We start from the raw sequence: 14,689 nt of genomic DNA, 5'->3' as shown, positions 1-14,689 counted from the left end.
TATATAGGATGAATAGAAAGGTGGTGGTAGAAAAGAGGGATATATGAGAGGTAAAGAGGATAGAAGAATGTCACACAACATATACATATACATATACATACATATGGACATATATGTAACATGTATATATGAATACAGCATAATGAAATATATCAAATGCTGTTTGAAAAGGGAAGTAGAAAGAGAGAGAAGGATGGGAATATAGTGAAGGATGTAAACTTGTTCAAAGTATACTGGGTACATGTATAGAAATGTCACAAAGAAACCCCTACATATTACAAATACATGTTAACTCAAATACAAATAAATAAAAAATAAAAGGAAAAGAGTGCAAGAGGCAAGGGAAAAAGGGATAATAACCAAAAAATAAAATTGTGGTAAAAATAATATGTATATTTCTCATCGAAACCTTCACAAGTATACATTTAAATAGAGAAGGAAGTTGGGGAAGAGGAGGAGGGAGGGAGCATGGAGGGAGAGGTAGGGGGGAGATAGAAAGGGAAGGGGAAAAGAATGGTAGATATGCTTTAAATTCATAATGATGCTGGGTCTGCAGATGAAGAAAGGGAATGGAACCTGAGTTAGGGAACAAAAGAGAATATCAACTTTATTTGTAACATTTGTACTAAATCAATTAAAGTATATAGCAAAAATTAATGAGTCTCAGAAATGAGTGTGTAGGTGTTTTGTTTTAATTTTTTTTTAAATAGGGACTGTTCCTACTTTGTGTGGTTTGATATTCAGGAATTTAACTCACCACAGTTTTAGTACAGAGCATCATTTGCCCAACAACATGGTTTAAATCCCATAGAGTCACAGATAGTTACCATAGTATATTAACTGAATAACTGCATAAAGTAGAAAGTGCCATGATTAGTTCTTCTCTAAGCAAGTAACTGGTGCACATCTTGACTGATAGTCAGTAACATTACTTTGTCCAGGTCTATCAGAAACTGTTCAGTTGCTATTCAGTTTCTATACCGACAGCAAAGTTTGTGGTTGTGTGGTCTTCTTGTCTCCCATGTCTCTTCTTGCCTCTGTTTTATAAACATGGACAACAGAGAAGGAACTGGCTAAGACAAACAAAAACAAAACTGAATGTGAAACACTGCAATTGAACTAGAGAAGAAATACAAGACTCTGGCAATGGACAAGGCTGCTATTTGAGAGAAATCTGTAGCCAAAGGCAAATTCTCAGCATAAATGAGGAAAGTGCTTATGAAGAAGGGAGGAAGGTGAAGAAGAGGTAGTATGCAGAGAGTGATTTGGGCACAAAACTTCTCATTAAAGGATCTCTTAGAGATATTTCACAAGGAAAAAAGGAAGAATAAAATACTGATCCAATACAGAAATATGGCAGTTTGCTATGGCCTAGAATAAATGTTCAGGCTGCATTGTACTATGTGCAGAAGCAAGCCAGTATGCACTGTTCAAACTATTTTTAATAAGATTCTTAAAAATAAATAGAAAAATTCTCAATGTTTCTAATATTATAGTGAACTTACTTAGTGTTCTTGATTTCGTTTCTATATATTTGACTAATTTGTGGAAGTTTCAAAACAATGACAATTTTCTCTGTTGTTAAGACATTATATGGTTTTCGCATGCACAGTCACTTCCATAAAGCTACATAAAGTGAGCTGCCTTTACTTTTATCTTGTTTTAAAGAGGAAATGAAATGAAATGAAATGAAGACAAAAGATGAACAGTTAATTGGGAAGATATGTTTCCAACTTATATCATAGAGGATAGCTAGAGATCAAGAGGAAAGACCCAACAAGAAAGTTAGAAAAATGATCAAAGGCCATAAAAACATCACATAGTAAATAACAAAATACAAGGGCTATTAAATACACAAAAGTTCCAATTTTATAAAAAGAATAAAATAACAAAATAAATAAGTATAAATAAAAGAACAAAATAGATAAGTACCATAACAAATGTTAGACCTCTGTAATTGGCCGAATTTGAGAATTCTGAATCATACTTTGTGTGGAAGAGACATTCTCATATATGACTGATGGGAGTAAAAAATAATGCAACTGTTACCAAGGGCAGCTGCCATAATTATTCAACATTATAAAGGCATTTACTTCTGAACCAGAGATAACACTTCTGGGAAATTCTTCTGGCAGTTACAGTAGATCTAACTATGGCTGAGATAATCTATCCATAGAGTACATAGATCATTTCATCACTATTTTTATGGCAAAAGACTTGAAAGAACTCAAAGTGTTAATCAGGCAAAACCAAAATAAATTGTAGTAAGCTACAACTCTGAATAATGGCACAATTTTCCAAGTACTAATGTGAAAATACTTCCAGAATATAGTGTTTATGGAAAAAAGATAACGTACAGGTCACTATGTATTAGTATTTACTACAATAACTTCTGTATATCTTCTCACTTATTTACTTAATATAAAGATACCCACGGGAGTTCTTTCTCTTCTATAAAAAGCAGGGGTGGGAGTGAATCTGAGAAAAAAGTGGGAATTCAACTTTTCAGTGATAACTTTTAATCATCATTTGATTGTTAATAGCTATATATTAAGTACTTGATTAAAATTAAATTAGAAAATTTTAAAATTATGAAAGACTATATTTTATAAATTGCTTTCAAATTAGACCGCCTATAAAATTTGGCATACACTTCCCTTAGTTGCTTAACCTCATAGTTTATTTAATAAATCAATATATTGCACATATTTTTTTATACACCCAGTTAAATACTCCATTTCCCCCCCCAGTAAATGGTTTCTTTTTTTGAATTTTTTGTTATTATAAAGGTGATATATAGAGATTACTGTTTCACAAGTCAGGTAATGTGTTCATTTAATTTTGAACAGTGTTACCTCTTCCCTCATTTTTCTCCCAGTTTTTCTCTCCCAACCCCATTCCCCAACAAGTTGTAAAGTTCATTTCAACACAGTATCTAGTAAGTATCACAGGTGCATTTGTTCAGCCTTTATCTCGCCATGTCGGTGAAAGGGGAAACACAGAAATGGTGGGCACATTTCTTTTTGGACAATGTCACCCCTTCCTCTGTTTTCTCTGTTTTTCCCTCCTTTTCCCACATACAAGTTGTAAAGTTCATTCTTAACATAGTTTCTACAGTAAACATTCATTTTTAATCTTGGGGTGTGTACGAAGGGGTGTGTAGAAAAGGGTGGTATAGTGGTGTTCATGCAAGTTTATAAAAATGAAGAAAACAAAACAAAACAAAGTATTCAGGAAAAGAAATTGTCAATTAAGTAGAGAAAGAAAAATGGCATCTTAACTGATGTTATTAACATGGAAAAGGAAGAAAAAAGCAAGATCTCATGAGCCTTTAAGGAGAGGATAAATGGAAGGCAGGAAAACGGGAAAATTAAAAGCAGATAATGAACCCCTCCCAGGAATTTCAAGGCCTTGAAATCCTTCATCCTGCCATGCTGAACCTTTTTGCTCTCAACTATGCCTAGAGAAACTCCCACCAGGTGAATCCTGTCCATGACAAGCCTCCAAAACAAAACTATTACTAAGTGGGTAATGAGCAAACGCAGCAATCCCTCTCACTATTTCAATATTATGAGACTAATGCAACAGAATCCCTATGCACTTTCTTAGATTTAGAAAAAGTTTTCAGAGCAGAAAAATTTCTCACAGTTTCAAAAATCTTTAACATGTATCACAACAAGATTTTTTAAAAAAATTAATCAGCTAGTTCCTAAACAGTGACAAAAGTCTCTAAATTATCTCTATTTTCTTTCTAATCCTGAATTTGTGTTTGGTGCCCATAAAACATGAAGTCACTGCAAGTGGCATTGGCAGAGGGGAGATTTCTGTCACATACAAATCATTCATTCCCTACAGCACACACATCTGTCTCCAACGACTGACTTGCGCTGATGTTGTCATCTCTAACTGGAGGGGACCTATTCAACATGTTTCCAAACCTGCTTTCAGAGCTGCAAGGGACCCCATAGTGCAGAAAGCATATGACATGTGGGTGGAGGATGAAAGAGAAAAATGAGGGCTGTCTTCTCTGTCCCTTCTCTAGTCAAAATCAGGTAGAACTGTGGTTACTAGGGAGGAGGGGCACTGGGGAGATGTTGGTCAAAAGATCCAAAATCCCTTTACACAGAAGAAACAAACTCAAGAGCTCTATATACCGTAATCCTGGCCATTATAGTTAAGAATATTTTGTATAACTGGTAATCACAATGTGCAGATTTTAAGTATTCTTATCACAAAATATGCTTAACACGTGAATGATAAGGATGTATAATAATTAACTCAATTAGCCAATCCAAAATGTATGCATATTTGAAAACACAATGATATACATCATAAATACATAGGATTTTTAATCAATAAAAATAACAAACACAATAAGATAAGCTCTGGGAAGATCATACAAAAGAAACAAAAAAATCAAATAGAACATTGTAAGTACATTAAAAAAAAACAGCAACAAAGATAAAACCTCTTGTGTCCCTATCTTGGGGTTCATTTTGCTTAGCATCATCTTGTATGGTCATATATACATAGCTTTTGATCTTTTCTGCTTGTCTGGTAAGATTATCCTAACATATTCTAGTTATTGCAAATAAGGGAAACCATGGGACCTATGTTTCTTTGGGTCTGGCTTACTTCACTTAATATAATTTTTTTCCAATTCTTTTCATTTCCTAACAAATGGGGTGATGTCATTATTTCTGATGGAGGCATAGAATTCATATATATATATATATATAACATTTTCTTAATCTGTTCATCTACTGAGGGGCATCTGGGTTGGTTCCATATTTTAGCTATGGTGAATAATGCTTCAATAAACATAGTTGTGCTGGTAGCTTTAGTGTGGCCTTGTTTGTGATCATTTGGGTAAATGCCCAAAAGTGGGATTGCTGGGTCATAAGGGAGCTCTATGTATAGTCTTTTGAGGAACCTCCATATTGCTTTCTGATTCCGGTAACCGGCATCTTGTATATACATTTTTCTAACTTGGGGAGGGGAAGAGAAATAACAAAATGCTGAAACAAGGATAGAGTTTGACCCATTGTAATAATTAGATATATAAGACACTATATTGAAAACAAACTGTACGACTTCAGGGTGGGGGGCAGGAGGGAGATGGGGAGATGGGGAGGGAAGGGCTGGTAGGGGAAAAACAAAGCCGGGGGTAACAATGCTCGATAGGAAATGTACTCATTTCCTTACTCATGTAACTGTAACCCCTCTGTACAGTGTCTTTACAATTAAAAAAAAAATATATATATGAAAAAAATGAGCTCTGGATATGGTGGTTTATGACAATCCCAACCAGTCAGGCAAATCATAGTTTGAGGCCAGCCTGGACAAAAAGGAAGACCCCTTCCTCAAAATCTAGGTATGGTAGTGCATAACTGTAATTCTAGCTATGTGGAAGTCATATAGAGGAGGATCACAGTCCCAGGATGCCTAAGCAGGAAGCACGAGACCCTATTTGAACAATAATGACAGCAGAAAGAGCCGGAGGCACGGTGTAGCAAGTAAAAAGCTCTGAGTTCAACCCCAGTACTGATATTCCCCCCTCCCCCTTTAAAGTTAGAAGCCATTTACTGAATTGGCTAAGTTCCCTTTGTTGGGGGCAGGAAGGACACAGTAAAAGGACATTCCTGGCCACCTGGGAAGTGAATAACCCTCATTGTCACAAGGAAGGGGGAAGGACTTAGGGAAGCTGAGTGGTTATTCAGAGCACTCAGTACTCAGAGCTTGAGCTAGAACACATGAACCTGGGCAGGCCCTCTCACCTCGAGTGTGTATAGGAAATGGGTCTACATCATGCTGTACATACAGCATCTAATTATGAAGCATCTAATTCACACCATTGTTCTCATGATTAATGGAGGAAATATAAACAAAACACTCAGAACAGACTGACATAGAGTTAGCTGCTGAAGTAAATGTGGCTGCTGCTATATTTTTTTCTTTTTCTTTTCTTTTTTTTTTTTCTTTTTTTTTGCCAGTCCTGGGCCTTGAATTCTGGGCCTGGGCGATGTCCTGAGTCCCTTTGTGCTCAAGGCTAGCATGTTACCACTTGAGCCACTGCACCACTTCCCGCTTTTCCTGAGTAGTTTTTTTGGAGATAAAGTGTCCTGCCTAAGCTGGTTTTGAACCACAATCCTCAGATCTCAGCCTTCTGAGTAGCTAGGATTACAGGTGTGAACCATTAGCACCCAGCAGCTGCTGCTATTTTTATAGCAATTACTATTAGTATCATTTATTAGACTTGATAAGGCTGGAGATTAGAGGCAAGCAGGACAGGTTTCATCATTTTTTTCACCTTGCTCTTTTACTTTCCCAAATAACCACCTCTAGCCATTAATTCAGACCAGTAGATTAACACTTTGAAAGTTTCAGTAACAAACAGATTCAGGAATGAGCAAATTCCAGTCTGGGCAGAGGCCAAGTATAAATTGCTCCCTGCTGCATCCTTAGTACTACAAGAGGGCAGGTATTGAACAAAACAACTGACATGTCTTTAATCTCGACTCCTAGTTGCAGGAGCGATAATGTGACCTACTGGTCTAATATTTATTTACATCTGAGATCCAAATGAACAACTGGGAAGGAGACAGAAAAAAAATCACCCCTTGCCTCCATCATGACAATGTTAAATGGTACCTCTTTTTGAAAGTGTTCTGTTTTTTCCCAGACTTTCATATTGTTTGTGTGTGTGTGTGTGTGTGTGTGTGCAATATGATTGTTCCTGTTACATTTATTTCCCCCTGCTCTTTCACCAACATTGAAAATTTCCTTTAATGAACATATTCTTAAACCAGTATTCTATTCTATTAATGCAGCTTCCAAATTTATTATAGACAAAACTACAATGACAATCTTCATTTTGCTTCTGTTGAACTATTTCCCATAAGATAAATTGTTGCACATAACTCCAACCTTTTCAAAGCTGCCAAATGTCTTTCACCTAGCATTTATTTTTAATGATTTGGTGAATGGGGGTGGGGTGGGGTGGAGGGAGAGATAAGGGTATAGAACAGATTCATCAAAAAGCCTATTTTTCCGCCTACCAACAAGGCTCCTAATCAACAACATGGAAGTAAGAAGTCAGAAATTTTAACAGTGAAAAAGTGTCTCATTAGGAAAGAAAGTACTTCACTTCAAAGTTAAACTCCAACACAGATGGAACCCTGTCAGAAAGAGTATTATCTCATCTCAAGAAGTGCACTCACACTGGGGATTTCCTAGCCGGGTACAGGATGAGCAGACAAATGCAGAGTACAGGTACATCTGTGCATGTGGAAAAGGAGACAATGAAAATCAAAGAAAAGGATCTACATAATGCGGTATGTAGAGCATCTAATTAAGGGTTGTGAAGAACACATTATCCAATTCAGCCTCCTAAATGTAAGACTATAAAGTAGATAAACCCAAATATGCAAATAATGAGAACATCAAGTAAATCTCATCACATTCAAATGTTAAAAGCATGGATCTCATTTCCTAAGTTTTAATATTACTATTTGTACAAATTTAACCAGAGGTTTTCTTTTCAGATTATCAACAGGGGGCCTTTAAAAGTTTACCCATATACAGTACCTGTCTTTTTAAAATTTGTCATTTCTTGCAATAAGGCATGTATTCTTTGGAATGCATGATGAGCATGCATATCTACATTTCACCTGGTATTTTCAAAAATTTTATCTCGATGTAATTTTTATCCAGGGAAATTATAAGCTAATTTAAATTTCACTTGAATGTCTCAGACCCCTTGCTTTAGCCCAGACTCCTTAGCACATATCCTATTTGATCATAAAGCTCCATTTTTCCCATTTCATCTCAATAAAAAATTGTGGCTGTTGCCAGCTGGAATTATCCTTGAACACAAAGGTCCTCTACTATATTGCTATATTGTAGAAGATACAATGGCAGCTGTGATCTTTATTTATTTGAATGAAGACAGATAGTAGTTCATAGTGGATTTTTTAACACTATATTTGAGATCCTTACCATATTTGATTTGTATGTATATATACACACATATGTGTAGACATATATATTTGTAGGTATATATACATAAACACATATTAACTTAACACTCAGAATTTCCTCCCAGACATGGGCCCATCTTTGTATAAAAGATTGCAACCAGCCTGGGAAATAGGACTTCAGAATCCAGCAAAGGTCCAACACAACTGAGCCGGCAGAAAGAAGTCACCAGCACATCCCAGTAACATTCTTTTAAGATATGTGCTAATTATGCAGTTGCTCTCAGTATGACATTTAAAGGCACAGAGCAAATTGAAAAAAGGAGAGAAACCTAAGAGGAATTGATTTGAGATGTATTCAACTTACTTGTATTATGGTAGTGGAAAAAGATCGTTTAGAAATGATTTACAAGGGAATCATTCGGAAACAGCAGCAACAGGCATATTTAAGACCATAAATCAGTAGAACATGAAAACCGAAGAAAAATCCATAAAGGTTAATGCACTTTGGAGCACATTTGCCTCTTAATTCATGGGAGTAAGCCAATGGCACATCAGAAAGAGGCTCTCCCCAAATAGACTGTAATTGTTCATGCTGAGTCTAACTACTATCTGTTCCTTTTGTATAGAAAGATTTTCTGGGTAAAAGTGCAAAATAAGCTCATCAGTGTAGAGTCCAATCATATCCTCAGCCCATGCCCCTAGGAGACAATCTTCTGAACTAATGAAATAAACAGGGATTTGGGTGCTCTTAGTTGTAATGAGCGCAATTCATGCCTAGGACTACAGGAGAAAAGAAGTAAAAAAAACCAAAAACACAACAAAACAAAAAAAATCATTAAGTAACAGGAGAAAAGAATATTATCTACAAAATTTGGGCTCTGCAGGCTTACAAACAAATTTAACTTCTAAAAGTCTTTCCATGAGTATATTACAAGTGATTTGTGACTACAGATAAGTGCTCCCTCCAGACTCAAAAGCACTTCAGGTAAAAATGAAGTAAGCCTCTTTAAAATGACAGCTGCTAAATTTTTTAAGCATATAATTTGGAAATTGAAGTGACTTAAACTCTAACCCTCAATATCAAGCAATCTTTTCTTTTCTTCCTTTCTTTTTTTTTTTTTTTGTGTCGGTGGTGGGGCTTGAACTCTGGGCCTGGGCGCTGTCCCTCAGCTCTTCAGCTCAAGGAGAGTACTCGACCACTTGAACCACAGTACCACTTCCAGTTTTCTGAGTGGTTTATTAGAGATAAGAGTCTTGCTTGGTGTAGGTGGCTCACACCTGTAATCCTAGCTACTCAGGTGGCTGAGATCTGAGGATTGTGATTCAATGCCAGTCCGAGCAAGAAAATCCTTAAGAGTAAAATAGAAAATAATGTAAAGGTAAAGATAATATCAATTTAATCATATCTTCTGGAGGTGTAATGTATTAAATCTACCCTATCTTATGTGCTTCAGATCAGATTGGCCTTTAGATATTCTAATTAATACAAGACATAGAGGAATCTAGACAATATTTCCTTGTTGATAGGTCAGTAGGAGCTGTATTAACACCTATGCAGTACATCCCATGCCCTGCTCAGAGAACTGTAATTTCCACACATGCTATATGAGGACTGCACTGTTACTTCATTTTACAGATGAGGATTCCAAGCAAATGAAAAAAATAGCAGTGATATTAACAGCAACACTTACACTGTTCTTATTATATGTGAGCATAAGTAATCATCATGTTTTCTTTACAAATGTATGAAATTAAGTAGTGTTTTAACTTCCATCTGGAAGAAAAAAGAAAGGCCTAGAAAGATCCATTATTTCCCAAGGTCACACAGCTAGGATATGGCTAACATATGGCTCTGGAGATCACACTGGTATTATCCTACTCTGCCCACCACTCTCGTCTTATGTAATTCCATGATAAAACCCTAAAATATGTGATATAGTGAGATCTTATGTAGATGGAGAGAGCCATGATATTGTTAAATACATATATTTCAATACATCCAAGACTACATTATTGAAATGTAATAGTTCTTATATCCAGTCATGCCTATTTGTTCCTAACTTGTGTTTTCAATCACTTATTCAGATATTTGCAACTGGAATGTCCTTCTGATAATTCAAATTTTGCCCAGCACAGATGCTTCACTGCACTACTGGGATTTTAATTCTCTCCTATGTTCTCTGTTTTTGGGGCTCAAACTCTTAAATAACTTTTCCATTTTTTCAAACTGCCAGACCTAGAGACACCTTTTGACATAAACTCTTAGTTCATTCATACATTAATTTTGCTCCTATCTTTCCACATTTAGGCAATATTTATGGAATGTGCTTTATGGGGTACATTGTATGGTATACATTACTGTAGGTGCAAAAGCATCCAGTGAATAAATCTTGCCCCCTGGGCTATTATTCACATAGTATATGACATGAATGGGGCCAACTGGATTAGCTCAATGCTGGAGTCCAGGCAAACACTTATGTGTTCCCCATTTCTAACATTCACACCTAATGAAGTTCTCATTAAATGAGATAAGGCAGAGGAAGTGACAGAACTTACTATAAGGTTATTTCTTTCCTAGGCTTCCCTAACATGATCTAATATCTGGTTTTCCTAGTTTTAGTTCCTGCTTCTTTCAATTTGTCTAACAGACAGCTCCCATATCAATCTCACTGAAACACAGAATACAGAAGTGCTTGCAGATTTGTAAATAAGCTTTGTTTTGCCTCGAAGCATGTTCAACTCCTTAACTAGATCATTCTCCCTCTACCTGATCCCTGACCATATGTGTCCCAAAGCAGCTACGCTTTCAGATGAGATGTTACTTCTGTGTGGCTGAAGGCCCTTGTCATTGACCACTTCACTACCTTCTTCCACAGCACACAGTTATGATGAGTCAATGGACTACCAGTTTTAAAACTTCTTAGAAGGAGAGAACAGGTTTTATTCATTGAAAATTTAAGCTACCTACTAGGTACCCAAGAAATAAGTCTAGCATTGTTTCACTTAGTTTTCTGTGTATTCACCAACAAACGTTGCTTTCTGTGTGCACCCCAAAGTATAAGAAAAAATATCCCATGGTTTTTTTTTTCATGCAGTCTATGAGGTCTACTTGTAGTGCAGCCTTTACTTTCAAAACTATAGCATGTAATAAGCTAGACCAGAGATTAGAAAAATTACCATTTTCACTATAATCTTCCTTTCAAGGACCAGTTCAAAGCTAGCATGCTTTGTAAAATTTTCCCTGACCATCACACTACTTTAATTCATTACATCATAGCATTAGTTATTTTCCTATATTCTTCTCATAGCAGAACCAATCTCCTGTGTTTTATGTCTTTGATTCATTTTTGAAGTACCTAATACGATATCAAGTAAGTGGATGTAGTATTTTAGTAAATGTAAATATTAACTTACTATGGTAATTGATATTTGTTCATTAAAAGGCCAAATTTTCAAATGGGTTATAATGAACAAATTTCAGGTTATGTTTTAATGCATAAATATGGTTGGACAAAAAGATGATAAAAGAATGAAAGTGGTTAAAAAAAGGAGGTTGTAAAATTAGATGATGCATACATGATGTTAAAGTGTGTCCAAATGAAGCATTTCAAAGATAAATTATCAGCAAATTAAAACTTAGTCCCTCTCTCTAATGTGAAATTCAGAGAATCTGGTTCAAGTTGAACGCTACTCATGCATCAGTTAAAAAAAGTCAAAGACCAGAAGAATTTCAAGTGTCAAAAACATAATGTGTACATCTGTTGGATAAAATTACAGTGTATGTTCCCTGGAAGAGATAACTGGTTACTTGGTTTTCTTCTTCACTGTTCCTCTACTGAGCAGATTTCATTATGTTTAATAAATGAATGCTTTCAGAAGCTCAGTTTGAATTATCTCTAATGAGCCTATTTGGTGACTAACCTGGTTTCTGAATGGAGCTTCTGTCTACCCATACTCTTGTGTCTACCCTTCCTTGTTTAACTGCTAACCTTAATAAGAAGGGCTGAAGAAGGTGAAATGGTACCCTAATCAACAATTTTTGACATGTCATAGAGAATAATCATTATATACAGCTTGCTCCTTAAACTTTTCATCTTTTTAAAAAATATGTTTTTTATTGTAAAGATACTGTACAGAGGGGTTACTGTTACATGAGTAAGGTAATGAGTCCATTTCCTATCAAGCATTGTTACCCCCTCCTTTGTTTTTTTCCCTATCATGCCTTTCCTCTCCACCTCTCCAATTCTCCCCTCCCCTCCAACACCCCCCTGCAAACTTGTAAAGTTCATTTTCAACATACTGTCTTGTATATCTCATTGCTACAATGGGTCATCCTGTATCCTTATTTCAGCATTTTGTTATTTTCCTTCCCCTCCCAAAATTAGAAAAATGTATATACAAGATGTAGGACACTGGAATCAAATACAGTGACAACACGGTTATACCATGGGGTAAGAACATACAAAGAAACAAAAAAAATCACATAGTACATTATAAGTACATTAAAAAGAACAATAAGAAAGATAAAATTTCTTGTGTCCCTATCTTGCGTTCATTTTGCTTAGCATCAGGTTATATGGTCACACATACATAGCTTTTGATCTCTTTTGCTTGTCCTAGACATATACTAGTTATTGCAGATAAGGGAAACCATGGGACCTATGGTTCTTTGGGTCTGGCTTACTTGATTTAATATAATTTTTTCCAAGTCTTTCCATTTCCTAACAAATGGGGTGGTGTCATTCTATCTGATGGAGGCATAGAATTCATATATATGTGTGTATATATATATACATATATATGTGTATATATACACACACACACACACACACACACACACACACACACACACACACACACACACACACACACACACACACACACACACACACACACACACACACACACACACACACACACACACACACACACACACACACATATATGGTTGGTCGTGGGGCTTAAACTATCAGCCTGGGCGCTGTCCCAGCTCAAGGCTAGCACTCTACCACTTGAGCCTCAGTGCCACTTTCAGGTTTCTGGTGGGTAATTGGAGATAAGAGTCTCATGAACATTCTTGCCTGGGCTGGCTTTGAACCGTGATCCTCAGATCTCAGCCTCCTGAGTAGCTAGGATTATAGGCATGAGCCACTGGCGCCCACTTCTTACAGAGCCTTTTGTATTTGGAAGCCACAATCACCTTCCAAAGTCACGTTTGGCCATGCATTTCAATATGACAAAACGGGCTTTTATAGTAACAACATAATATCAAATGTGAACCAAGCTAATATTTCAGCCAGTGTTCCAGAGGCATCAGTGTCATTTTCTTCTTTATAGATAGTTTCATAAATAGATCTACATGTTATATATGAATTAAAGACTTTGTTTTATCATTCTATTTTATTCACTTTTCATATCCTTTATCAGGCCAAACCATACTTAAAAATTCTGCTCATAAATCTGGGGTATAGAAAAGTAGAGATTATTATATTTGTATATTGAATAAGACAGAAAAAAGAATAGTCTGTCTGGCTGATAACTTGGAGATATATGTATCAATGGTAAAGGCATTGAAATGATAGACTATTCAGCACTTCCAAAGAAAAAGTAGATTATATGAAAGAATCACAAATACAATGTTATCAATTCCTGCAGAGCTGGTATTCTGTGGCTTACAATGATGACAAATACCTAAAACACACCACAGATTCAACAACTGTTGAAGAATTAATGTTTTCTGCCTGCAACCAGTGGCTCACAATTTTAATCCTACCTACTTAGAGAGGCTGAGATCTCAGGAACCTGGTTCCAAGCCAGCTAGGCAGGAAAGCCTGGGACATTCTTATCTTCAATTAACCACCAAAAGGCAGAAGTGGAACTACAGCTCAAGGTGGTAGGGTGCTAGCCTTGAGCAAAAATGCTAAGGTATAGTGCCCAGGCTCTTAGTTTAAAAGCACTAATACTAGCACATTTAAAAAACAAACAAACAAGCAATAATTAATGTCTTCTGGTCAGTGTCCTACACTCAAGTTGATTGTTATTACTAACTGCACCTGAATAGGGAAGAGATAAAAAATGAAACAAAAAACCCAACAAACAACAAACCAACAAGAAAAAATTCTATGGAAATAGCTTTAGTATTAAAAAAAGGTCTGAAATAATACCTGATTTCCTCTGCAATATTTCCTGTTTTCAAAGCAACAGAGAAAATTTAAGGAATATATGCTTTGCCATCAGACAAATATGAAAGAACATCTTGATATGAAACATTTTTTCAGAAAACCATTCTATCTTATATGAAATGGTGAAAAAATTTCCAGATATCATACTGGAAATTTCCAGTAGATGTATTGGCGAAATTTCCAAGCCAATTTCCTTTGATACAGTTTATATTGAATATGACAAACATCAATTTCAATATGATAAAATGGGCTGTTACAGTAATAAATTGTTTATATTTGAGCTCAACAATGAAAGTATAGCCACTGAAAAAAGTATCCATAAGCTCAAGTGTTAGGTTTGCAATTATCATGTACATATTCAATTGTTATGACACTGAATTCATACTTTTTAATACCTCTTCATATATTATCTTTAAGTAGTTGCACAGAGTATTTGCAATTTAACAAAGCAGTTCATGTATATACCGCCTCTTGATCAGTGGCTCCCTTTTCAACATCCTCACCCATCCACCCTACCCACACCTTCCC

General features: G+C 35.9%; 1 protein-coding gene across 1 annotated transcript in view; it reads right to left on the bottom strand.

The window, feature by feature from the left end:
- The window catches only part of Exoc4 (exocyst complex component 4), a 689,440-nt gene that overhangs the window by 210,612 nt on the left and 464,139 nt on the right, over positions 1-14,689 (bottom strand). The gene's annotated exons all lie outside the window — the stretch shown is intronic.

This window comes from Dipodomys merriami, unplaced genomic scaffold (assembly GCF_024711535.1).
Source record: "Dipodomys merriami isolate MVZ:Mamm:240054 unplaced genomic scaffold, mDipMer1.0.p SCAF_5, whole genome shotgun sequence".
Classification (NCBI taxonomy): Eukaryota; Metazoa; Chordata; class Mammalia; order Rodentia; family Heteromyidae; genus Dipodomys; species Dipodomys merriami.
This window is presented reverse-complemented; position numbering and strand designations above follow the sequence as displayed.